We start from the raw sequence: 27,517 nt of genomic DNA, 5'->3' as shown, positions 1-27,517 counted from the left end.
TAGGCCACAAAAAGAGCCTCAGTAAATTCCAAAAGATTGAAATCCTACCAACCAATTTTTCAGACCACAAAGGCATAAAACTAGAAATAAATTGTACAAAGAAAGCAAAAAGGCTCACAAACACATGGAGGCTTGACAACATGCTCCTAAATAATCAATGGATCAATGACCAAATCAAATTGGAGATCCAGCAATATACGAAAACAAATGACAACAACAACACAAAGCCCCAACTTCAGTGGGATAGAGCAAAAGCAGTCTTAAGAGGAAAGTATATAGCAATCCAGGCATATTTAAAGAAGGAAGAAAAATCCCAAATGAATGGTCTAATGTCACAATTATCAAAATTGGAAAAAGAAGAACAATTGAGGCCTAAGGTCAGCAGAAGGAGGGACATAATAAAGATCAGAGAAGAAATAAATAAAATTGAAAATAAAACAATAGCAAAAATCAATGAAACCAAGAGCTGGTTCTTCGAGAAAATTAACAAAATAGATAAGCCTCTAGCCAGACTTATTAAGAGGAAAAGAGAGTCAACACAAATCAACAGAATCAGAAACGAGAAAGGAAAAATCACAACGGACCCCACAGAAATACAAAGAATTATTAGAGAGTACTATGAAAACCTATATGCTAACAAGCTGGGAAACCTAGGAGAAATGGACAACTTCCTAGAAAAATACAACCTTCCAAGACTGACCCAGAAAGAAACAGAAAATCTAAACAGACCAATTACCAGCAACAAAATTGAAGCGGTAATCAAAAAACTACCAAAGAACAAAACCCCCGGGCCAGATAGATTTACCTCGGAATTTTATCAGACATACAGAGAAGACATAATACCCATTCTCCTTAAAGTTTTCCAAAAAATAGAAGAGGAGGGAATACTCCCAAACTCATTCTATGAAGCCAACATCACTCTAATACCAGAACCAGGCAAAGACCCCACCAAAAAAGAAAACTACAGACCAAATCCCTGATGAACATAGATGCAAAAATACTCAGCAAAATATTAGCAAACCGAATTCAAAAATACATCAAAAGGATCATACACCATGACCAAATGGGATTCATCCCAGGGATGCAAGGATGGTACAACATTTGAAAATCCATCAACATCATCCACCACATCAACAAAAAGAAAGACAAAAACCACATGATCATCTCCATAGATGATGAAAAAGCATTGACAAAATTCAACATCCATTCATGATAAAAACTCTCAACAAAATGGGCATAGAGGGCAAGTACCTCAACATAATAAAGGCCATATATGATCAGCCCACAGCCAACATTATACTGAACAGCGAGAAGCTGAAAGCTTTTCCTCTGAGATCAGGAACTAGACAGGGATGCCCACTCTCCCCACTGTTATTTAACATAGTACTGGAGGTCCTAGCCACGGCAATTAGACAAAACAAAGAAATACAAGGAATCCATATTGGTAAAGAAGAAGTTAAACTGTCACTATTTGCAGATGACATGATATTGTACATAAAAAACCCCTAAAGACTCCACTCTGAAACTACTAGAGCTAATAATAGAATTCAGCAAAGTTGCAGGATACAAAATTAACACACAGAAATCTGTGGCTTTCCTATACACTAACAATAAACCGATAGAAAGAGAAATCAGGAAGACAATTCCATTCACAATAGCATCAAAAAGAATAAAATACCTAGGAATAAACCTAACCAAGGAAGTGAAAGACCTATACCCTGAAAACTGTGAGACACTCTTAAGAGAAATTAAAGAGGTCACTAACAAATGGAAACTCATCCCATGCTCCTGGCTAGGAAGAATTAATATTGTCAAAATGGCCATCCTGCCCAAAGCAATATACAGATTTGATGCAATCCCTATGAAACTACCAGCAACATTCTTCAATGAACTGGAACAAATAGTTCAAAAATTCATATGGAAACACCAAAGACCCCGAATAGCTAAAGAAATCCTGAGAAGGAAGAATAAAGTGGGGGGATCTCACTCCCCAACTTTAAGCTCTACAACAAAGCCTCAGTAATCAAGACAATCTGGTACTGGCACAAGAACAGAGCCACAGACCAATGGAACAGAATAGAGACTCCAAACATTAACCCAAACATATATGGTCAACTAATATTCGATAAAGGGGCCATGGACATACAATGAGGAAATGACAGTCTCTTCAACAGATGGTGCTGGCAAAACTAGACAGCTACATGTAAGAGAATGAAACTGGCATCACTGTCTAAGCCCATACACAAAAGTAAATTCAAAATGGATCAAAGACCTGAATGTAAGTCATGAAACCATAAAACTCTAAGAGAAAAACATAGGCAAAAATCTCTTAGACATAAACATGAGTGACCTCTTCTTGAACATATCTCCCCGGGGAAGGGAAACAAATGGAAAAATGAACAAATGGGACTATATCAAGCTGAAAAGCTTCTGTACAGCAAAGGACACCATCAATAGAACAAAAAGGTACCCTACAGTATGGGAGAATATATTCATAAATGACATATCCGATAAAGGCTTGACATCCAAAATATAAAGAGCTCACACACCTCAACAAACAGAAAGCAAATAATCCAATTAAATAATGGGCAGAGGAGCTGACTAGACAGTTCTCCAAAGAAGAAATCCAGATGGCCAACAGACACATGAAAAGATGCTCCACATCGCTTGTCATCAGAGAAATGCAAATTAAAACCACAATGAGATATCATCTCACACCAGTAAGGATGGCTACCATCCAACAACAACAAATGTTGGCGAGTTGTGGAGAAAGGGGAACCCTCCTACACTGCTGGTGGGAATGTAAATTACTTCAACCATTGTGGAAAGCAGTATGGAGGTTCCTCAAAATGCTCAAAATAGAAATACCATTTGACCCAGGAATTCCACTTCTAGGAATTTACCCCAAGAATGCAGCACTCCAGTTTGATAAAGACAGATGCACCCCTATGTTTATTGCTGCTCTATTTACAATAGCCAAGATATGGAAGCAACCTAAGTGTCCATCAGTAGATGAATGGATAAAGAAGATGTGGTACATATACACAATGGAATACTACTCAGCCATAAGAAAAAAACAATCCTACCATTCGCAACAACATGGATGGAGCTGGAGGGTATTATGCTCAGTGAAATAAGCCAGGCGGAGAAAGACAAGTACCAAATGATTTCACTCATATGTGGAGTATAAGAACAAAAGAAAACTGAAGGAACAAAACAGCAGCAGAAGCACAGAACCCAAGAAGGGACTAGCAGTTACCAAAGGGAAAGGGACTGGGGAGGACGGGTGGGAAGGGAGGGATAAGGGCAGGGAAAAAAAGAAAGGGGGTATTACGATTAACATGTATAGTAAAGGGGGGGCACGGGGAGGGCTGTGCAACACAGAGAAGACACTTGGTGAGGGGGGTAGCCTAGTGAACAGAATGTCCTTCATGTAATTGTAGATTAATGATACCAAAATAAAATTTTTTAAAAATGCTTAGAAAAGTGCCTATCATATACATGGTTCTCAATAAATGGCAGCTAGTACTGTAATTGTTGCAATTATATTAATAAAAATAGCTCTTTTCCTCATGTGTGGCAAACCCACCTAACTCTAATGACTAGCAGTTTTCTTTTCATTCTGATCATTTTTATTATGTTTAATTATTACCCAAGTGAGACCACATTGTGGCAGCCAGTTTTCAGATATTCCATCTTTTATGGACCTATTTCTAAAACCCCAGGCTTTATAGACTTAAGAGAGTTGACAGTGGTAGAGACCACCAACTTTATTTTAATAAATAATCTAATTAAAGATTTTAAATTAATTCAACTTCCTTGGATATTTTGTTGTGAGAGTAGATCATGCCAGGGCCATACTTGGAAGATATTTATGCATGCTCTTTATTCAATTCATTCAATAAACATCCATTGAGCTCTCAGTGGTCTCTGCCCTCAAGATATTTACAGTCCAATAGGGAGAAAACCATATCAATAAATAATTCTAGCACGTATTTCCTTCTTAAAGCTTACTTTGACATAAAACCTTGCATGCAGGTGGTTTCTTTGGTAATGTGGACCAGAAAGCAGATTTGAGAGACAGGGAGACTAAACAGGGAGAGAGGAAAAATCCAGGGAAGCTTACTTTGACATAAAACCTTGCATGCAGGTGGTTTGTTTGGTAATGTGGACCAGAAAGCAGATTTGAGAGACAGGGAGACTAAACAGGGAAAGAGGAAAAATCCAGGGAGGCATGTGTTATAAAGCTGACCACTTCAGGCAACTGTGCTTGATTTTATGGTACTGTCCAAAGAACCTTAGGAAATATGTCTCTGAGCTACCTGCCCAGGAGAGAAAAGAAGGATGCGTGTGTCCATTAGCTCCTGTAAGCCATCAGTCAAGTGTGTCCACACCAACTGAGCTCTCCTGGGCTTTCCGATTGCATACTGTGCGTGTTGATCTAATCCCCACAGACGTCTCATATTCTGGCATCAGAGAAACCGTGGAGCAGAGAGCTAGAGGTACATATCTTAAAGCCCAAGATGAGGCACTGTCAAGTTCAACTTCATGAATCTTGTCAAAATCTGAGCAGATCTGGTTGCCATCACAATGGTTGCTCTAAAATGTGTGGCTTAGAACATATAAAATTACACTAAAGTTGTCTGATACAGTACACCTCCTGCATCCCTCTGATCTACTCAGGGTCTGCACTAAATCCAGTATGTGGCAGAATGTGTATTGTGGGTGAGACCAGCTACAAAATTTGCCAAGACTTAATACAAGGGATTAGGTAAAAAATAAAAATAAAATTTACTGAAGTCCTTGTTAATTGATATTCATTATCTCCCTCCTCCACTATCCTTTTTAGATTTTTCTCACTTTTGTTAGCACTCCAACTTAACTGTATTTCATGGAAAAGTGACATAGGTCATCATCCCTTAGACATCCGAGCCCTTAGCTGTCTTTCTGTTGTCAGGAAGTGAATGTTATAATTGCCCATTCTTCATTAGCACTGGGCATGGAAACAGATGCACCCGGTGAGTACCCTGAGTTCCAGACATTCTCCTCTATCTGCATTTTGTAGAAACAACCCTAGCTCTCTCTACAAATGAGCCCGATCACTACCATCTTTTTAGTCATTTCATTCTTTGCCTCCTGGTCTGCTGGCATGTAGAACCAATGAATTTTTATTCTGTCCTCTAATGAAGCCATTCTCCCGAAGGAACTAGAGTCTCTGATCAAGCAGAAGTTAAGATTGTCAAGATAACACAAATTCCACCAGTGGTATTTGAAAATGATGGTGAAAGGGGCCAATCCTACTCCCATCTCTTGGCCATTTGACCCATCTAGTCTCTCTATTGAGGAGATTACCCCCAAGATATTCGGTATAGATTCAACACACATACTGTATCCTAGAGGATAGCACCCAGCCCAACACCCCAACACTTGGCCAGTGTTAGCCCCAAGCTGGTACCTTAGTTGAGCTTTTAACTGGATATCGCACCATTCTAATGTGTCATCTGCCTCAGGATGCTAAGACATGTGGTAGGATGAATGGAGTCCATTTCTGTGCACCCAATGTTATACCTCTTTTATCATAACACAGTCCACTTGGTCTGAAACAACATGTGCAGGGTATCAGGCTGATAGATGACTTATTCTGTAAGCTCTTAAATGGTGGTGCTGGCCAAGGTATTATGGGTAGAGAAGACAAGCCCAAATCCAGTAGATCATCTTGGCTAAGATAAATCACTTGTTTTTTTAGGGTAGCAGGGATCTGATACGATCAACTTGCTTTCAAGTGGAAGGTTGGTTTTACCATATGAAGAGCTCAGTGTTGTCCTCTTCGCTGGTAGTTCGGACATTCAACCATGGCCATAGCTAAATTGGAGGGATCGTGCACTTTAGTCCCATGAATAACCCCCATCACTGTCACCGTAGCTGCCTTCTTGGGTCCTCTGTATAGAAAATGATGTGCCCGAGGATAGAGGCTGGCTGACATCTGCTGTATTATTCTGCCTGACTGTTGATTGCCTCTCTGTAGTGGATGCTCTCTGTGAGCATTAATGCTGATGCAGAGACCTCACGCTTTGTGCCCATCCCCCAAAAGTCTATCCTCATCCTGTCTCCAGATCTCCTTGTCCTGGCCCTTGCTCCTTCCAAGCTACATGCCGCACTGCCCAGCATTCTGTTTGCATGCTTACCATGAGCTCATTCTCTTAGCACGCAAAGGATAGATACCAAATGCGACACTCAAAGATTTTCCCAACTGGTGGATGTCCCCACACTGTCTTTTCAGGACAGAGGTTATGGTTCTCTAGTATTCAAATTACAAGTACAGTATTTTCATAAGCCCATCTGTGAGCTCATCCCCTGTTTCTCCCTCTGCATCAGTTGACCTTAGGAAACCTTCCGAGAGGCATGCTGTGAGTTGTGGAAAAAACGTGTTGGATAAAAATGTGTGTCATGGGAGTCTGGGATGCCACGTATAGGAATTTATTTCTGCCTTCTGCACCTGCCCAGGCCCAGCCTCAGACACGTACCACCCATTGCTGCTGTGGCCGTGCAATCCTGTTACTTCATGGGTCTAATACTGTCCAGCTCACGATGGGGACCTCAGGTTTATGATAACTTCTTGGTGCCCCACGGCCTGACACCTGGTCTTTTCTAAGGTCCAGTGTGACACAAGGACCTGTTTCTCAAATGATGAGGAGTTCTCTGCCAGAGAAAGCACAGCCTTCCTCGAGCCCTAGAGGTATAAGTTGTGAGTGTTTTACTGAGCTTGCCAAAGACCCTATATTTAAATCCACCATAGAATATCGTATTAGTTATGAAACACTGCGTATTGCTGCAAAGCAAAATACTCCAAAACTAAGTGGCTGAAATTATTTTACCTTCCAACTAACTTTTTTTTTTAATTGAATGTCCCTGTGTCCAAGTAAGTTCATTGCTGGAAGCAGTATTCTTATTGTGCCTTCTCTTTCACCCATTCTCATTTATATGGGATGGGAACGGTGAAGATGTGGACCTCTCTTCCTTTTCTTACAAGGACATGAATCCTATCCTCATTTAAACCTAATTACCTCCTAAAGGTCCCACCCCCAAATACCATCACACTGGGGGGTTAAGATTCAATATATAAATTTGGGGAGACACAAGCATTCAGTTCATAACTCATCTTCCCTCCTTTACCCCCAAAACAGTCTGAGCCACTTCTCTGTAAAGTGAGCCAGGGATCTTTTCATTCATCCTACTTCTGACACCAATAGCATTAATTTTTGCTCATGGGGCCTTTTTTTAGTAAATTATTCCAGCCGTGTGACCAGCCTCAAATATTGACAACCCCCAGTTTCTATGGAAACCAGCTGCAAAGTCATCATTGGTGAATCCAATTATTATTACTAAACAATGCTGACAGGTAATTACATCCTATCTCCAAACAACTCACAGACTCATAGTTTCAAAATATAATTCATCTCAGTTTGTATATTCTACAGCTTTGGTTAAGGATCAACGCCATTCTTCAGGCAACTGTGGAGATACGCATGCAGTCAGTAAGTAGGCAATCCAGTCTGGCTGAGAGTAACCCATACTTTACACTAGGAGTCAGCTAACCTTTTCTGTAACGGGCCATATAATAAATATTTTAGGCTTTGGGGCCCATATGGTTTCAGTTGCAATTACTAAACTCTGCTGTCATAGTATAAAAATGGCCATAAACAGTGTATAAATCAATGCACATGGCTGTGTTTCAATTAGACTTTATGTGCCAAATGAGGCAGATTAGATTTATAGCAGGCTGATCCCTGCTGTACACCATCACTTCTGCTTACATCTGTACCTCCTCTGAATCCAACACAGGTGAGCATCTTAGTAAGTATGTTATATCTAGCCAGCACCTCTGACCATCTTAAAGGTCACCACCTCTCCACTGACCACCAGCAATAGCATACTTACTGCTCTTGACTGTGAGTGAACCAGTTCTATGATTCAATTCTGAGAATCGGTGTTTAAGGATCACTTCTGTGCCAGTGGTTGTAGTTTGGTTTCCTTGAAAGCAAAGGCTGAGACAAGAACCTGGGCAAGGATATTTTATTTGGGATATGATTCTAGGACTTAAGAGTTAAGTAATGAGGGGAATGAGAGAAAGAAACAAGAAAAGAAAATACAATGAGCATTGTTATCAAAGTCTCCACTGTGGGTAATAAAGATGTCAAGAGAAGCATGCAAAACGTTCCCTAGAATTGTCACTTAATGGCACAAAAGATGGTGGGGGGGAGGATTGTATTCTTTATATACCAACTTTCATCCCATATGTGTTGACAAATATTAATTACCCTCAATTTCTGAACTGAGCTGCACAAGCCAAGTGAGGTCTTGCAAGTCCCTGAAGAGTCGGAGAAAGCCCTGGAACAGAAAGTGGAAAAACACATCGTGCGCTTTTGAAGTGGGATGCTATCAGTACAAGGTGACTTGAAGGTTGTGTTGAAGTCTTATTGCTGTTAGGGCTGACATCAGAGGTGGGTCAGGGGAAGTGGTACAGGGTGCCAAGGGGTATCAAGGGTGAGCTGGCCCACAAGGGCAAATTCATTGGCAGTGCTAAGTCACAGCCATCTACATACATAGAAGCCTCAGGTACTGAAGTCCTGGTGTTGAGGAGGCTCACAGGCCAAGAGGGTGGGGCAGACACTCCAGTCTTGGTGGAGAGGCTAAAGTTACGACCAGTTGTCTAAACTGGCTGCCACTTCCCATGTCATAGTTACATCCAATTATATAATCCAAGGTTATAAGCAACGTCAAGACAAAGCAGATTTAAGGCAGTTTCTACCTCTGAGTTCAAAATGAGAAGTGCCCACTATCCTCTCAACTGTCTGCACGAAGCCCAAGCTGCTCAGGCCTGTCCTGCTGCCCAGAGGGACTCTCTCCTGTGTCAGCTCCAAACAAACCAGCCCTGAGCGTAAAAACCTCGCAGGCTTTCTCCTGTTTTCTTCTAGGAGCCAGTAAACTGCTGCTCAGAACACCAGAAGTTCCTGCCTCATGTTTTATTTTTCAATTCTATTCCCAAAGAGCCTCAAGATACTATGAGATAAGAGAAAGAAAATTTAAAAACCTCTCTTAGCACTTTGATATATAAACCCAAGATAAGGTAGAAGATAAACAAAACAGAAAATCATTACAAATAAGATACTTAGTGTAATTCTATGTCAAAATGAAAGGAAAAAAAAGCTATAATAAATCTAAATGTTAATATTTAAGTGAATTGTCACATAAATTGTTTTGCAGTCATTTGACAATATTACATACTACTCAACTAATCTTTTTAGAAATATTTAAGGATGTTAAAAATGATCACAGTATAAATGCAAGTGTGGAAAGTCTGAATATAGAAGTACATATACTATCACTGACTCTTCATTTTAGATGAGTAAGATGGCTTATTTTCTTTTCACTGTAGGCTTGACCTTCTTGTTGGGGGCCTTCCCAGCACGAAATGATGGAGTAGAAGGAGATTGTTCACAGGAATGTTCGCTTAAAGAAAAGCGACCTAAGGGTCCTTTCTGGCAGATTCCCAGATGCGTGTGCCTCTGAGATTGAAGAGCTGGAACATTCTGTCCTGGCCTCTGACCACAGGTGAGGGGTAAAGGGCCCAGGAAGCCTCAGATGACTAGGAACCAGACACTTCCAAAATGTCCACTGGGCTTGTCAGATTCCCTGTCATGGAGAGTGAAAGATAGTACAGGCGTTTGGTGACTTGTTCTAAATGACCTCAGGGAAATTGGGGCACTCTTGTAAATACAGTAACAGAGAGAATAAACGTCTTTCATAGCCTGGGAATGCAGTGAGCAGGGGCTAATGTCTTGTGGTTCTTTCTAGGATAATAAAATGTAGTGTCTATGGAGTTCGGCCTGGAAATGGTTTCGGCTATTTCAGGAACACCGTCTCTGAGAATTCGTTGACACCTCGGTAAAAGAAGAATCATTCTCAGGTAAGTAAATCAGTTTCAGAAGGTAAGGAATCCTGATTTCATGAAATAAAGACAGTCTCCTTAGATCTAAGGGGAATCCAAGACTGAACAAGAGGAGGAAAGGGGAGACAGAAACTGTAGGCTAGGATTTTGAAAAGAGATTGGGTGGAAATTCTGTAATTGGAAGATCTTCATCTGGGGGTTGGAGGTCGAGCGGGCAGCAGCTAGTTTCACTTTGAATCCTTGCAGTGGTTCCTAACCTCGCTTTTTCCAGGGTTCTCCTTGGGGCCTCACGCATACTCTGCGCAGCACTGGCAGTAACGGAGGGGTAAAGCCACAGCCCTACGCCTCTGAAATTATTAGATGGAAATTCTCTTTCACTTTAGAGAGACTAAAAGCAGTCCTTTAATTCAATAACAATGTTGGACTTCAGTAGTATCTTTAGCAATCATTTTACTCCTACCCTAAGAATGTTTTTGCTCCTAAAATTTATGGAATTCCCAGGTTCTATGAGTGAGAAAAACTGCATCAGAGACATAATAACAAGAAATCTATTTTAAAAAAATACATTGCCTGAGTCACTTGAAATTTTTGAAGTGACAGGATAGATATACTCCTGAGGGAAAGAAAATTTGAACTACCATATATTTGTCTTAAGCTTTTTAGAAAATTAATACTCTCCCAGTGATATTTTGCCCATCATCTTTTGATCAGACTGTGTCCATTTAAAGTGTTGGCAACATCTTTGGACATCAGCAGGGTGCAGAAGTAATACACCTTGTGTGCTCTCAGAACCATTGAACCGCCAGTAGTTTTCCAGTCAGTGGTCGCCTCTCATTTTTTTACAGACCGGCTTTTCCATTTAATGTGAATCTGTTTTGAGTTAATTTTCGGTGAAGGAAAGGCAGCATTAACTATGAGTCTTCTTATCTGGAGCAAATGACTTACCAGAAAAAAAAGACATGAAGACACAGTGTTAATATTATATAGAAACACCGCAGTTTTATTAAGTCATCTTCTGTCTCCGCATAGAAAAAAGAATCCAATTCAAATACTGGCCATCACCAGATGGAAAAGGTGCTACAATGAAACCCACAAACACCAGTCATAACAAGTAACCGAGATCAGCAATGGAGCTCTCTGAGAAAGTTATGTTAATAATTTACTGGCCATCATGTATTTTAGTGCCCTATGCTCAGAATTCTTGGTTCCTCTCTGTTCTAGAGAACACCGTCCTTTTTCCTATTTTTTATTTTCAATGATATATCTAATATATAACAGCAGCAACAATTCAAACACAAAAGTGAGCTGTTCACCAAAAAACATGAGCATACCATTCAGTGAGGGTGCTTGAGAGGTTTTAGGAAATTTTCAATGTGGCATTGCAAGTGAGACATGCTCTGTGCAATCACGTAGAAGCAGGAATGTGCACGGCATGGTTTGAAGCTAGCAAGGAAAGTCACTTTGCTTTCTGGAGGAGAGTAGCTGGAGATAAGCTAGGGACAGGTATTGGCTGGTGTCTACTCTCTCGGAAAAGGAACCAAAGAACCCAATTCAGCTACTGGCTACCGGAGGACTAGATAATGTATAAACCATTATCACAGATCACATGTAAGGATTAAGTCTCAGCAAAATTGTCAAGGGGATGAAATGTGTCTTTGGTTCCACATTTTACCCACTTCAATGCCGTAAGGCTTTCTTTCCTTAAGCCTCTTTAAAATGGGCATGAAGTTCCTCGCTTCATTGCTAATTGCAAAATTTTGGTTAACATCTTCAACTGTTGCCTCAGAGATGCCCGATGTATATTAATTAGAATAAAAGGGTTATTAAAGATGAAATAGGAAATGCAAGCATAAATCACCGGATGAGGAAGAATTAGCTTTCCTAGTTTCCTAAAATGAGTTACTATAGGTAGGGTTAAAAGTTGCTCTATTACCTGGGATCCTAACCTTTCAGCTAGAATTTATTTTTCTCCCACGTCTATGTAAATCCTCCCGGGAGTAAATTTCTAACTTTGCAAAAGATGAAAAAAGAAGAAAATTAAAGAAGTTCTCAAGTACCTGGCAAGAGAGACGAGAATATTTACTGCTGGTTGGTTAGCCCACATCCATTATGAACTCACCTTCTTCCTTCCATGGAAGCTGGAGCATATAAATGGACTTATCCAGCCTTCCTTAGAGCTACAAATGGCCATGTCACAACCTTCGGGCCATGGAGACTGAAGAAAAAGTCTTCTGGGGAACATCTGACAAACTTCTGTTTCACTGCTAAAGGGGACAGAGATAGTTGGCAATGCCATTTCGTGACTTGAACGGGAACCTGGTGCCCAGAGCAGTGGCAGCTGTCTTGTGAAAATAAAGGACAGACCAAGGACTTCAGAAATGCCAGATCTGATATCTTTGAGCTGCTGAACACCAGCTGCCACGTATTTCTTGCTACGTGAGAAAATAAAATCTTTTTACTCAAAGCATGGTCAGCTGGATTTCCTATTTCTTGCAGCTAAATGTACTGTCCCTTTAACAACAAAGAGCCAACATTGTAATCAATTGAGCATTTTTCCTTAAATATGCTTATGTCAGTGCTGGGATCAAGAGGGAGTGGAAGTGAGTCATATCACACGAAACCATGAGGATGCGATTCCGGCGGACGCAGCTCCTGCCCTCCACACCCTCCCTGTCTCTAGGTTCACTTCAGGCATGGAGGAGTCTTTCAGTTTTTACTGAAATATTTAGGACCCAAAGCTTCACATTCTAGGTTGTTCAACCAGCTCAGAAATATCCACTTTACAAGGAAGCACATTTATAAGTACTATTCACAAGCAAAACTAGTAGACAGGACTAATAATTATTGAGCACCTCGTAGGTACAGATCCTTTGCTATTCATTTTACATATATGATCTCATAAATAGCATTTAGATCTGAGAGCAAAGTTTTTTGTCTTCACCACACAGGGGAACATAGAAATTACTTTGTTGTAAGCAATGGTTTCTAAGAAAGGACGCAGAAAACAATAACCCAGTAAAGTAAGATAAATTATTTAGATTTTACCAGAATGTAAAACTATATATAACAAAAGATGTCATTAGAAAAATGAGTAGAATAGCCTAGGGAAAATATTCACAAGGCTGGCATTTAGAATATATAAAGAAGCCATACAACTTTATAATAAAAGGACAAACAGCAAAACTACTTAAATGAACAAAATACTTGAACAGACACTTTACAAAATAATGTATATGAATGACCAGTAAGCAGATTTTAAAAAGTGTTCAGTGCTATTAGCCAGGAAATAAATGTAAATTAAAGTCACAATGAAACAGAGCTACGGGAAAAAGCTAAAATTAAGAAGACTGACAATATCAAGTGTTGATGAAGACATGGAGCAACTGGAATTTTCCTACACCCTTACATTGTCTTACAATTACTTAGGGTGGGGAAACCAGAGAGTTCTGGAAATTTATTATAGAACTAAAGCTACAGTGACCTAAATCCCAGAGACAATGAGAGAAGTTTCTGGGGTGACAGTATATGTCCTATATCTTGATAGATGTTTGGGTTACATAGATATATTCATTTGTCATAATCTAATAAACATTCATTTAAAATTTGCAAAGTTTATTATTTATAAATTGTGTCATGAAAAAATATATATACAGTAAACAAATATTGAACTTTCAAAATAAGCATTGTGAAGTATTTGGGTAGAAGTAAACTGGTGTCTGCTATTTGCTGTGGAATCATACATCATTGATGGGTGAAGAGTACAATGGATAGATGGCTGAATACTCTGTAAAGATAACATAACACCGATGGTAGAATCTGCATGGTGGGCAGCAGCATCCTGTGTGTTTATAACCTGATATGAACCAGCATTGGAAAGGTTTGATGATCTTATCAACAAAAACCTCTCTTTAGTGGAAAACCTTTCAGGTCTGTGCAACTCACGAATGCCTGCTACTGGTCAACCTGTCAGAATCTGCATTTGAGCACAGACCATTTGCAGTGGCATCTGGTGAGAAAGAGATGATCCTTGACAGTGCACTCTCAGAGCATTTCCCCAGGACTATTCATAAAATAGGCTCCTGGCACTTTGCTGAATGCACACTAAAGACAGAACCATCTGGAAAGCAGAGTATAGAATGATCTCTATTTTTCCAAGAATCAAAGCAAGGTGGAACATTTCTGAATGAAACCATGGATGTTATTCATAAAATCTGGGCCACATGAGGTTAGAGGCATATTGGTTTCCAGTCTAAGGATAAATTGGCCATCCTTGGCCTTTCAGGAAAATGCCCACAGATTAAGATGATGAAGAACAGATGCCACTATTTGAAGAAAGCCCTAAGCGGGATTGATTGGCAAGGCAACCATAACAGCTGTGTCCTGCCACAGATGGACGGAAGGATGACACATGTTTTAATGTGGTGAAGACAGATCCTGGGTCCAGCTGCTTCCGAACAAGCAATCCGGCCAGTTTGAAAAGGTTGGAAGGAACCAAACTTGCCAATCCTTATATCAAGTTCCAGGAAGGGCTTAGAGTTGAGCAATTCCGTGTTGGAATTCGGTTTGAGAGCAAAAAACTATCAAAAAATGTTTCCGTAGCAGAGTTCCTTAATGAGAATATCTATACCTAGCAGACCTTAGAGAAAACATAGATGTAGATCTTCCCCCGGCCTGTCTGGAAGGCTTCTGCCTACAGCTTCCTTTCTTGCAGCGACCCTGCCCCTTACCACTACCCAAAAGTCTCATCTTCTCATGATATCCTGGACTTCCATATACACACACACACACACACACATATGTACATATACACTATATAATGTACATATGCCCACTAAAGTGACAGCTGACTAATGTTGGACAATTTGCCTTTATGGAAAAATCTACAGCATTCAGTGAAATGTATACCACTAATGGTTGAATTTCAGGCATCGGTGATAAGTTGAAAAAATACTGGAGGCAAAAAAGCATTCAACCCATAGTCATTTATTCATAAAGTAGGTACTAACATCCCCTCTGAACATCTTTATGTAAGCTATGAGGAGGAATACAGTGACATAGAAGTCAGATTTCCTTCCCTCCAAGAGTCTGCAAATAGGGTTTAGATATGTACATAAATAACTAAATATTCAATCAGTGCCTGATAAAGGACATAGGACTCTAAAAGATCATTTATTTTCTACAAGTTCAGGGAGGGGAGAAAGAACTTCTAAGTAAGGTGCTCATGAGGGGCTTCAGGGTAGAGGCTGATAGTGAGTTTTCCCTGAGGGATTCAACTCAGGAGGCTGGGAATGAGGGAGACCGTCTTGGTAGGGCAAATGCCATGAGCAAAGGTTCAGAGGGAAGGAGGTCTGGAGAATGGGCCTCCCTACGTCTTATGTGAGTCATCATCTCAGGATGTGTCGACTCACATTAGATGTGTCGACTCACTTCTGCAGAACAGTGAAGGAAACTGCTATTTACTATTTTCTGTTCCCTGAATTAGCAGCTCTCTCACAAGCCATATTGTTCTTCATTCTATTACTTTTCATGTAAGACTCAAAATCTCTTGGGAACCATGGTCTACTAATTTATGGTCTATGGATGTGGTCTATTAAGTTTAAGTTACATTTGAAAAACAACAAATATACTTGAAGCAGGCCAGTCCTTTGAAAACCTAGTTTTTGTTTTGTTTTGTTTCTCCTTGCTGAAATCAAATAAACTCTATACATTCCCTCTGAGGTTACCAAACTCTTTGCTTTATTTCTTTAATAAAGTGGAAAACACTACCCATAATGTAGTCTCACAATTATCTTGAGACTATCCAATCAACACTTCTATTTCCAGGCATTAGTGCAGTCATTTCATTTCATAAACAAAAAGAAATATTAGTGATAATTAACAGTCTTGTAAATGAGTAACAACTTTGAATAATCTGGTCTTAGCATAATAACTAGGAAATTAACTGAGCTCATTATTTTAATTATTTAGATAGACATTTTTTATGTGCATGACAGATTCAGAAGCTTTGTCCTCTAAACTAACAAGAATATGAGGAATTATTATGGAGAGGGTGATTATCATTGTTGGTATTATTCCTAGCTCTGAAGACGTGCACGAATCATAGCACCTAGGACCTCTATAAGGGAAAGTTCACTCAAAAGTTAAAGGCCAATGCCTAGTTAGTTTCAGCATATTTATGCTCTGCAAAGATCCTAAGAGATCTGAGAGCAGAAGCAGTCATGGTTGACAAGTGCTGTTAGTTCCACCTCCATTTTTAACCTTAATTCCTGCCATTATAATCTCTGCCTCTGTGCCAGGGGTACCATTCTGTGGTGTTTGAAGAATCCATATTAGAACCCCAACTTGGGAGTAGAATGAGATGGAGATTGATTGGAGCTCCTCTGAGAGGTCGCAGTGTGCTTGAATTGTAGGCACACATCACAAAGCTTAGAACTTGCTGAGCAGTGTGGTCTGGCCAGGGTGCTGGCACTAAGGAAGTGAATAATCTGTAGGTCATTTTAAAACAGTCATAAAGATGGTTAAATGTTGAGCTGCTTTTTATCACCATATGCTGGTAATTCTAAACAATGCTATAATACCTTTGCTCACCAAGAAAGGCTGCTGCCACAACCCATCTCTTTGGCCACTACTATGCCAGGGCCTTGCAGGGCATCTGGAAATCTGCTGTAACAGCAGCATCCTATGTCAACCCAGCAGGAGCAGATGGGAAATTCTCTTTAATCACAGCATCTGTCTCCCACCCATGAATTCCTGCATCTCGTGGTCGGGGAAGGGATGCAGAGAAGAGACTAATTCACTTTGCTAAAGGCAAATTAAAGCTCCAGGGGACAAAAGTCAAGGAGAAGGAGATTCACAGTGTGAAGTTAGCTTCGTCTGATTTACTGAAACATCTTCATGCGTGCCTTTAAGCATTGATGTAATACAATTTGTAGCAGACTTGTATCTGTCTACAAAACCAGGGGTTCATTCAGGTATCAAAAAATGTTGTAACACCTGCCCTGTGCTGGGCACTATGATGTTCTGGAGGCCTAGATTAGAACAGTACACATGCAGATACATGTGAAATGCAGACACTTCTACTTTTTAAACTAGTGAACCTGCTAAATCAAACATAAACACTCCTTTCTATCAGAGACATCAATTTCCAGTGATAGGACAGTGTAACCCTCTACTGAAGAAGGAAATGTTTTCCCTTATTACCTCATAACTACTTCATAGTTTTCCCTGGAAACACCAAGGCCCATTCCCATGCAAAGCAGGGTTCCTGCTCTGTTCTCTTCCACCTGAGGACCTATCAGCTAAGAGGAACCACATTATTTTTCAACAGCTGCTTCCTTAGTAAACTCAAGAGGGGCTTCAGTTTTGTTATCCTTATAAGGATTCAGATTATTTTGCCTTCAATCTTCCAAGGGTAGGGGGCCGTTGGGGAGGTGACGTAAAGAGAAGGCAGAGAAGCAATTGCAGGTGAGGAAAGGCAGTAGAGAACTCTTCCAGTGACACGTAGATGCACATGATCTGCACTGAGGAGAGAATAGAGGAACAAAGAGAGTTTCTGGTATAACAGACACATTCCCAGTCACGGTGATGAGACTTAACATTACAAGGCCATTTGTCACTGACACTGCTATTTGATGAAGTATTCCCATTATGACACACAGAGAGTGGAATGTGCCTCGGGTTGGTTATTGATTTTTTTCCCCCAAAAAGCCAGCAAGACTTTCTCTTACTCTGATTCATTGAGACACCCAAGAATGTGGTTTTGAATTCCTCCAAAGGATAAAACAGATGCAAAAGAAGATAGTCATGTGAGCTGATGCCAATTAGCTAAGCCCAGGAGGGTGACTGTGAGTTCAGGGTTTCCTTTCCCCAGAACTGAAATGCTCTGCAGACAGGTGCCCTTGTGATTAAAAGTGACACCGCTGAGACGCTCAGAAAGCTTCTCTCCAAATTCTGCCTCGTTAAGAACCTTTCTAATGGTGAGATAACTTGCATAACTCTAGACCGTGGAGGATTCAAGCATGAGTGTTGTGTTATACTCGATGCTCTTTTTACAATTTCACTCTTTCAGAAGCCTTGGAGTGATTTAAATTGCACTCACTGAAATAAATACAAGTTAAATATCAGTCATGTAACCACCAACCATGACCCAAAGCACAGATCAAATTCAAATAGATAAATAGATTTAAAAAAAAAAAAAGCAGAGAATGAGAAGCGTGTGGCCTCTGTTTGTCAGGGGCATCCTATGACTAGAGAGGCGATAGCCACCCTTAAACTAAAGCAGTGGCAAGTGGCCACTGTGACTTAGTGGGTAGTCGGAGGTGACGTACTGTGATGCTTTCCACCACAGTAGAAGAGCATGAGTTTCTCATAGTTTATTGATTAAACAAATATTTTGTTGTAGATTTGAGGCATAGCCATATTCAGTAAGAAGTAGAGGGCTGCCAAGATGGAGAAATTCTGGGCACAGATTGGAAACATAGCTGAAGAATTCTCCAATAAGGAGAGAATAAGAAGACCTCATCTCTTCTGTGGTCCAAGCAAGATACTATGACTTTGTGGCATCAAGATTTCAGGTAAGAGGACAGGCAGTCAGAGAACATTACTCTTCTGTGAGGCCTGTGATAGTTAATTTTACATGTCAACTGGGTCATAGGGTGTCCTAAGATTTGGCCAAACATTATTCTGCTTATGTCTGTGAGAGTGTTTTGGCTGAGATTAACATTTAAAATAGTAGATTGAATAAAGGAGATAGCCCCTCTAAGGTGGGTGGGCCTCATCCAATCAGTTGAAGGCTTGAATAAAACAAAAAGGCTGACCGACCCCTGAGGAAAAGAGAGCTCCTCTTGCGTGGAACTGGAACACTCACTTTTTCCGGCCTTAAGATTTGAACTGCGACATCAGCTCATCCTGGGTCTGGTGCCTGCTGTCCTTTGCCTGGAACTATATCATGAGCTCCCCGGGTCTCCACCTTGCCAATTCGCCCTGCTGTAAGTTGAGACTTGTCAACCTCCATAATCATGTGAGCTATTTCCTATAATAAGTGAATAAATGCATACATACATACCTAAGCAGCAAATAAATGAACACACATATACATATATACATCCTATTGGTTCCATTTCTCTAAGAACCCTTACTAATGCAACACCTAAGGGTATTTTTCTCAGTCATGAGTTATTTTCCGCTCCTTCCCTCCCTTCTTCCTTCCTTCCTTCCTCCAAAGAAGAATACAGACAGATACTTACAGTTATCCCAAAAACATTCACTAAATAATTGATTAGATTTCTGATAGTTACTTTATATTTTATTAAATTTCTGTTTGCACTTGGGTACCTTTCTGAGTTTTCTATTCTATTTGATTATTCATACATTCAGACCACTCTTTTTTTAATTGTTTATTTTTTCAAATGTAGCACCATTCTCTTTAAACTATTGAGATTGTATGCATTTGAATATATGGTGTCCCCTTTCTCTCTTTTATTGCTCTCCTTTTCTAACTTTCTACCAGGTGTTCTTTTTTTAAAATTGTTTTGTAGATTGAGGTATAATTTATAAATAGCGAAATGCATAGATCTGAAGTGCACAGTTTGATGACTCTTGAAAATGTTATATAGCCATGCCCATTTCAGTATACAGTATTGTATTTTAATTTGTTTTGTTTTGAGAAGCAATATCCTTATGTTGTTGAATCTTCCTATCCACACATAAAGTATGTTTTTTCAGTGCTCAGGTCACTTGTGTGTCAACAAGCGTCTATTCTATCAAGCCACCAGGAATTTGGAGGTTATCGGTTACAGCAGTCAGCTTTGGTTTGTATTCTCTCGTCTCATCATGCCTCTGTTATATTTGGCTACATGCCCTGCTGTAAGTGCTATTAATACTCAAGGGTACCGTTTATCAGCATAAGGGAATTTCTGCAAAGCACCACTAGGTGTCCTCTACGAATAATGTTCCCTGAGCCGCTGAAGGACAGTGAAACTATTTTCTCCTGTTCATAAATCACTTCGGCTCTGCTGGCTGAACTCATCAAAAGCTGGACCAGGACTCCACCCTGCTGCCATCATTCCTAAAGTATGGACCAATTCATCGGAAAAAATGGGACTGTTTGTTCTTCTTTTAAAAAAAAATTGTTAAATAGATCATTCTTCTCAGAAACAAAAGTATAGCCTTTATTACATTATGAAGATTTACTTAGTACCAGACACTTGCTTATTTATCTGAGAGCTGGCTAAGAACAGATTTGGAAGAGACAAGTTCCATCGTCCACCTCTCTTCTCCAGCACTTCAACACGGCAGGAAAATGGTTCATACAGCATCGAGGTCGGCTTCAAAGGAGAGAAGTAACGAGAAAGCTGGAACATTCTGGAAGCGAGTGGCTGTTGCACATCCCTTGATTTTTATGTGTATGCTTGGAGGGAGGCATTGGAAATGGTTGACGATCATCTTTAATTGCTTTGGTTAAGCCACCCCATTCCCCACTGGCTTTAATATTCCTATTTGGGTAAGAAAAAACTAAGAATAAAGACAAGGAGGCCAGATCAAACAAAAGCTGGTGAAGTGGAATAGGCAAGACTTAGTGTCGTCTAGGCTTCAGGCAATGAGAAAGGGAGACATATTTGAGAGGTATTTACTTAGTCACAGTATTTATGTATTTACAGCAAAAGAGGTAAAATGCATAAGATTTGGCAGCTATTTGCTGTTTTGGGTAAAAGAGAGGGACATGGTCAAGAAAAACTCCAGAATTCCAGAGTTGAGGCTACTGGACATGATGTTACCTCATCTTCTTAAGGCAGGAAAAACTGAAGAAGGAAGAGAATTATGGTACAAGGACAGAAGGAATATGTTTTCACTTGTTAATGTGAACGTTTCACTTTTAATTTTGATACATCTGGAGGATGTCCAAGTGAGACCCTCGAACAGATTGAAATCATTCTGAAGAAGAGTTTGGTTCAAGAAGAAGGAGTAGCAGAATTTTTACTTTTCTCTGCTCCCTCAAACTCCACCAAAAACAAATTTAAAAAATAGAAGGAAAATAATCTTTCTTCAATGAAACATGGAAAAGGACAACCGCAAGCCACAAAGTAGGAAGGAGAGCTGCAAAATACCTCAGGTCTAGACTAAGGGTAGAGGGCCCAGAGAACCAGCCCTCGCCTCCTAGTATCCAGACCAGGATAACTCATTTCCTCAAAAAGTTTATGTCACGGACACCATAAAAGTTCCTTTGATTAGTGGCCTGAGCTCTGTGGGTATAGGAGTCCATGAGACAGGAGGGGTCCTTACAGAGACCCAGGGTGACATCTCAGAATGCAGGCAAGGTACAGTAGAAGGCCAAGTCATGCTGACCTGCCATGTATCTGCGTGAGAGGTGGGGGAAGAAATGTGGGTGTGTGTCGGTATGTGTGAGAGAGGAAAGGAGAGAAAGGAGGGGAAGGGGCGGGAAGGGACAGGACTCCCACTATACTGTCCTTGCCAGGGGAGACCTCTGGAGGTGAAGGGGGTTGAAAGACGAAGGGAAGCCGCTAAAGCCAGACCACAACAGCTTGTGACTTAAAAGGTTTGGCTGTTATCCTACCACGTGATTCATTTATTTATTCATTCATTTGCTCATTCTGAGCAAGTGGCTGCTTCCATTTGATGATGAGTAATAACTAAAAAGAAACCAGGATGGGCTGATACCTAAAAACATTGCCAAAACAAAGAGAGAGTCTGCATATGCAAAAGGCAGATGAGAGCATATTTTACCCAAAGGAAATAGACGGGTTACACAAGAAAGTGGATGAAGAGTAGTTCTCCACGTGATATATAAAAGTTGTGATCTCTGTTTAGAAAAGACAATAGGAATGAGATAGGACTTGTCATAGTTATTTTCTGATTTTGCTGCCTGGCATCCACTTCGCCTCCTCTTAGTAACAGTACCTGCCCTCATGAAACTGAAATGCTTTGAAAGAAAATAACCCAACCTTCATCTCTAGGGGTAATGTTTCAGCCACAGTGATTGGTTCAGGAATGGACCTGTGACCTAAATTGGCCAACTCAAAATGAAGCCATCATTTCTGTGCAACATTTGAGATGGAAAAACCTTTTACTCTTTTATTTCCATGTGAATGAAAAATGAAGTTCTGGAAGTTGCTGGTGGCCATTTCACCGCCACAAGGGGAGCTCTTGGCTAAGAATGGACCCAATGTCAAAAAAGCTAATTTGAGAAGTTAGAGGAGGAGAGAGAGAGAGAAACTAAGTCCTGAATAAGTAGTTTTAACGCTGGGTAAACTCATTTCCTGGTGTCTTTAAGATCCAGTCAATTTTCTCTTATTATTTAAGCCATTCAAGCAAGAGTTATTTATTGCCTGTTTCAGAAACATTCCTTATTGAAACACAAGAGATGAAGAAAGCACATTTATAGCGATAGGTGACATTTACTGAATGCACGTTTGGTGCCAGGCACAATACTAAGCACTTTATGTAAAGAATAACATTTAAACACCATAACAAGTCTAAATATAGGTACTATTATCATCTCCACTTTATAAATGAGATAACTGAGTGACCCAGATGAGATAAATAACGTTTCCAAAATGACAGAGCTAGTAACAAATAGAGCAACAATGTGAACCAAGTGAATCTAACTCCAAAGGTATGTTTAAACAGCAGCCAGAGTATCTTCTCTAAAAGACTATTTAGACAATATAAGAAGATAAATTAAGAAGATAAACGTAGAGTGGGACATAGTAAACTGTTCATCTTTGCCTGTTCCGTTAGTTTGGATTACTTCTTCTTGAACACTGCTGATATGGAAGTTGGATATACTTATCGTCTCCCACATTTGTCATCTTTTCTATAAAAATGTTTATATCCTTGTTCTTTTCCAGTTAATTTTGTGAGACTTCTTCAAGTTTCTTCAAGGAATTTCAGGGATATTTATTGGGTTTATTAAAATTTTGGTCGCTTAATTCTTCCTTTTCTGGCTTTTCATCTTATCTTTATTCACAGATGACATGATCACCCATGTCAAAATGTTAAGAGACTTGTGGAAAAGCTACTAGAATTAATAAATGAGTCTACTAAAGTCAATGGGAGGTTGATATGCACAAATCAACTGTATTTCTATATAGTAATAATCAGCATTTAGAAACCAACATTCAAAAGGCAATAGCATTGGCAACAGCATCAAATGATATAAAGTAAAGATCAATTAAACAAAGCATGTGTTAAGACTTGTATACTGAAGACTTTCAAGCATTGCTGAAAGAAGTTAAGGACGTCCTAAAAATGAGCCTATAGAATTAACAGATTTCCAATCATAATTCCCAAGAGCTTTTCTGGTAGAAATTTTCCAGTGAAATTGAAAGATTTATAGCAACGACCTTCAATATTTACTATAAAATTACAATACGTAACAGTGAAATTCTGACAGATATAAATCATGCAGAGTCCAAACAAATATATAACAAAACAGAGTCCAAAAATAGAACCATGCATACATAATACATTGATTTTCAACAAACCTACCAAAGAATTAAATGAGGGAAAGAAAGTATTTTCAACAAATCGTTAAGAATAGTTGCATCTGCATTTACAACCAAATGAGTCTCAACGCTATCCTCGCAACGCATACAAAAATTAATATGGATCAGATCATACAACTATATGTAAGAGCTAGAATGGTAACCTCTAAGAGAAAACATAGGAGAAAGTCATTTGTGAACTTGGAATAGGCAAGATCACAATCTTACATAGATTTCTTGAGGAAACGGTTAGGGGCGTACGTTGCGTATTTTCCTCTTTTCTTGTCCCCGCCATAACAAAGAACTGAAGGGCAGAGACACAGTAGTGAAGCAGGGTAATAGTTTTATTTAAAGTTACTTAAAGAGAGAAAATGTGTGGATGACCTCAGGGAGGAGAGGTGCCCTGAAAGGTTTAAGCTTTTTTTAAAGAGAGCAAGCACACACTCATAGAAGAGGTGCATTGAAGGGTTGAGATAAAGTTTTATGAAAGTTACACACTTAGAAAGTGTGGGTGACCTCAGAGAGAGGAGCGCACCTGAGGGCTTTGGGTCTGGGGTTTCATAGGCGGTTGACAATTTTCAGGAAAGCCACAGAGGGCCAGGTGTGGACCAGCCGAATTGTCCCAGGATGTCCATCTTTGTTAAGACACTGTTTTTTTTTTTTTTAACTCAACACAGGAAATATATACTGCTTTGATTCCTTTCCAGGATATCAGCTTCTGTCTGGAAGCATATCAATCAAGACTGTCTGCCCTGCCCCCAAGGGGGGCTTAGCCACCGTCCATTTGATTAAAATGCAGTCTTAGCTTTAAGGTAGACTTCTTCCTGAGTAAACTCGGCCTTTTAGCAGGTGCTAAAGTAAATCTTATAATGGTGTGGTCTAACTGATGCAGTGAAGACATAGGCTATGCTGAGATACTTTTCTTTATCTGGGGAATATTCAAACTTCTAGGCCAAGTTGCTCCTGGTCTTCTGAGCTTTCTATTTTTAACTGGTTAACTCTTTAAGTCCCTTCTAGTGAGCTTTTCTGGCTTTATTCTCTTTCCACCCTGCTCATATCTATTTTCCTGCCTAACAAAATCACATACACACACAAAATAACTCATAAAAGGAAAAGATGTGATAAATCACACTTCATGTAAATTAAAATTTGTGCCCTTCCAAAAATAATGTCACAGAAATGAAAGACAGCCCCAGACAGGTAAAAAAATATTGCAGTGCATTTATCTGGAAATGGACTAGTGTCAAGAAAATATAAAGGACTCTTACCACTGAATAATACAAAGATAATCTAATTTTTAATAGTCAAAAATATGAACAAACATGTCACCAAAGATATAGAGGTATAGCAAAAAAGCATGTGAGAAGATAATCAGCATCATCTTTAGGGAAATTAAATGAGATATCACTATATACTCACTAACATGTCAAAAATTACATAGATGAACAACACCAAATGTTTGCCAGAATGTGGAGCAACTAACACCCACTCAACATTATTGATGGAAATGCAAAATGATAAAGGCACTTCGGAAAACAGTTTGAAAGCTTCTTAAAGTGAATACCTGCAATTCCAAACCAAAGCTCATACCTAAGTATTTACCCAAAGGGAAAAAAATGAACATGTCCACAAAATACATATGGAAATGTGAAGGACAAAAACTAGAAGCAGCCCAAATACAAATCAACTGGTAAATGGATGAGAAAAGTATGGTATACTCATAACAGGAAACACCAATAAAAATGAAGGTACTACTGTACACACAGCAAGAATGAATCCCAAAGCATAATGGTAAGTGAAAGAAGCCAGACATAAAGGGCTACATGTTGTCTGATTTTATTTGTATGAAATTTTGAAAAGGCAAATGTAAAATGGCAGGAAACAGATCAGTGGTTACGAGGGACCTAGAATGAGGAAAGGCAATTTACTACAAAGGAGTTGGAAAAAACTTTTTGGGGTAACAGAAATGTTCTATTGTGATATAATGAGTTATAAGAAATACATATTTGGTCATTCATGACCAAATATGTATTTCCCAGGTATATTTGGTCTTTATCCACAGTTCCTAAAAACACTGAAGTCTTAAAGGTGAAATGGGTATTTTGTCATGTCAATGAGAGACTTTTGGACCCCACCACCCACCGGCAGGAGGGGCTGGAGCTGAATCACCCAATGGCCAATAATTTAGTCAATCACAGCTATGCAGTGAAGCCCTCACAAAAGTCCCTGAGAAGTTTATGCTCTCCCCCTCCCCCCTCCCCCCCTCCTCCCCCTCCTCTCTCTGTTTTGCTGTGCTTAGTTGGATCCTGTTTCTCAGGTGGGGGGAACATCGATGATGCTCGGGGAACCAGAACGCCTCCACATACCACCAGCCAGGCCCCAAGCCCCATGAGGACAGAAGCTCCTTTACTTGGGACCTTGCCCTATGCATCTGCTCATCTGGCTGTTAACTTGTATCCTTTACGGAGTCCTTTATTAAACAGGTAAACGTAGGTGTTTTCCTGAGTTCTGTGAGCCGCTGCAGCAAATGAATTGAACCTAAGAGGGACGTTGTTGGAACCTCCCATCTGTTGCCTGTAGGTCAGAAGCACAGGGAACAGCCTGGGGCTTGCGAGCAGTGTCTGGAGTGTGGGGTGGAGGGCAGTCTCCTAGGACGGAGCCCTTAACCTGGGGAATCTGTTGGGGTCTCCGGGCAGGTGAGTTTTCGGACACCCTTCTGGCATTTGAGAATTGCTTGGTGTCCGTATGTGTGGGAAGACTCCCTCCCACAGACTTCCACACACTGGAATCGGGTCTGGGAGCCCAATGGAGTTACACTACTATTACTGATGTGTATTATTATTATTATACATATATATGTGTGTAGGAAAAAAATACACCATTGCATTTGGTGTCGGAGGAGTGGGATTAACATCTGTATATCACAGCTGTAGTTGTCACTCAGCTGTGTACATTTGTTAGAATTCACAGAACTTTACATTAAAAATCACAGGATTTTATTGTATGTCGATTATGTCTACTATGGAGATCACGGAGATCTGATAAAAGGGTATAAACATTCAGTCATAAGATAAATAAGGTCTGAGGATCTAATATACAACATGGTAACTGTAGTTTAAAATACTGCATGTGTAACTGAAATTTGCTAAGATAGTAGAATTTGTGTCCCCACCAAAAAGAAAAAGTAAATATTGTGAGGTGATGGATGTGCTAAATAACTCCATGGTTGGAATTCTTCCACAGTATGTACATATATTAAATCATCACATTGTACACTTTAAGTATATTACAATTTTATTAGTGAATTATATGGCAATAAAGCTGGGGAGGAAACATTATATGTGCTGCTTACACTGATCTTCGTAGGTAAATATTGTTATGGACTTTCTCCAGGTGAAGAAACTGAAGCTTAAAGATGGGAAGCAATTTGCCTAAGTTCAGTAGCTGGTGACAGAAAGAAGATCAGAACCAGGTTCTAATTTCAAGGCTCAAACTCTGAATCATTACAGGATTTGTAAATATCTCCATTATGGTCCATGTCCCAACATTTTATAACTTCTCACACATGTATTTTTGTTTTAAAGTTAAAAGACACAGTAGCAAACAAGCAAACAAACAAACAAGGGTTTCCTCTGCTCCTTAGCTTGCGTGTCCTTTCCTTACCCAGCATTTGTTCAAAGTAAGATTCTCTTTTATCCTGCCTGGCTCTCCTTAAGTGACCTTTCTTGGTCGGGGGACGTAGAGTACACGTATATTTATAAATCTGTGTTTTAGCCAGAGACAGAAATGATGGAAGAGAAAGACCGGGTGGTTCTGACTCACCACCATGAACTCCAGGAGCTCAGTGAGATAAAGCACAGAATTATCTGTCTCTCTAATCCATGTGACACGTTTACTGGAAGTCACTAAAGATGTGATTCTGACTAGTTCTGTCCCTGGACCTGTGAGTCCAGATGACCCTCTCTCCCACAAATTCCTCAGACTCCTTAAGGATGGTGTTACAAAATGCCTAGACACCTGAAGTCCTTATTTTGGTTGTGTCGATGCATAAAAGGTCACATGGGAC

The 27,517-nt window shown here is 39.9% G+C and overlaps 1 long non-coding RNA gene across 2 annotated transcripts; it reads left to right on the top strand.

Annotated features, from left to right (window-relative positions):
* The first annotated feature begins 9,321 nt into the window (after nt 1–9,321).
* LOC118972751 (uncharacterized) lies at nt 9,322–27,517 on the top strand. 2 transcript variants are annotated; one of them, XR_012125542.1, is made up of 5 exons: nt 9,322–9,612; nt 9,856–9,967; nt 18,351–18,936; nt 25,769–25,934; nt 26,032–27,517. It is a non-coding gene; the product is annotated as an uncharacterized lncRNA (long non-coding RNA). The 2 variants fall into 2 exon arrangements; XR_005061831.2 differs by having other exon boundaries at nt 25,769–27,517.

Source organism: Manis javanica, chromosome 15 (genome assembly GCF_040802235.1).
Source record: "Manis javanica isolate MJ-LG chromosome 15, MJ_LKY, whole genome shotgun sequence".
Taxonomy (NCBI): domain Eukaryota; kingdom Metazoa; phylum Chordata; class Mammalia; order Pholidota; family Manidae; genus Manis; species Manis javanica.
Note: the sequence above shows the minus strand (reverse complement) of the source record. Positions and strands in the feature narration are given on the sequence as shown.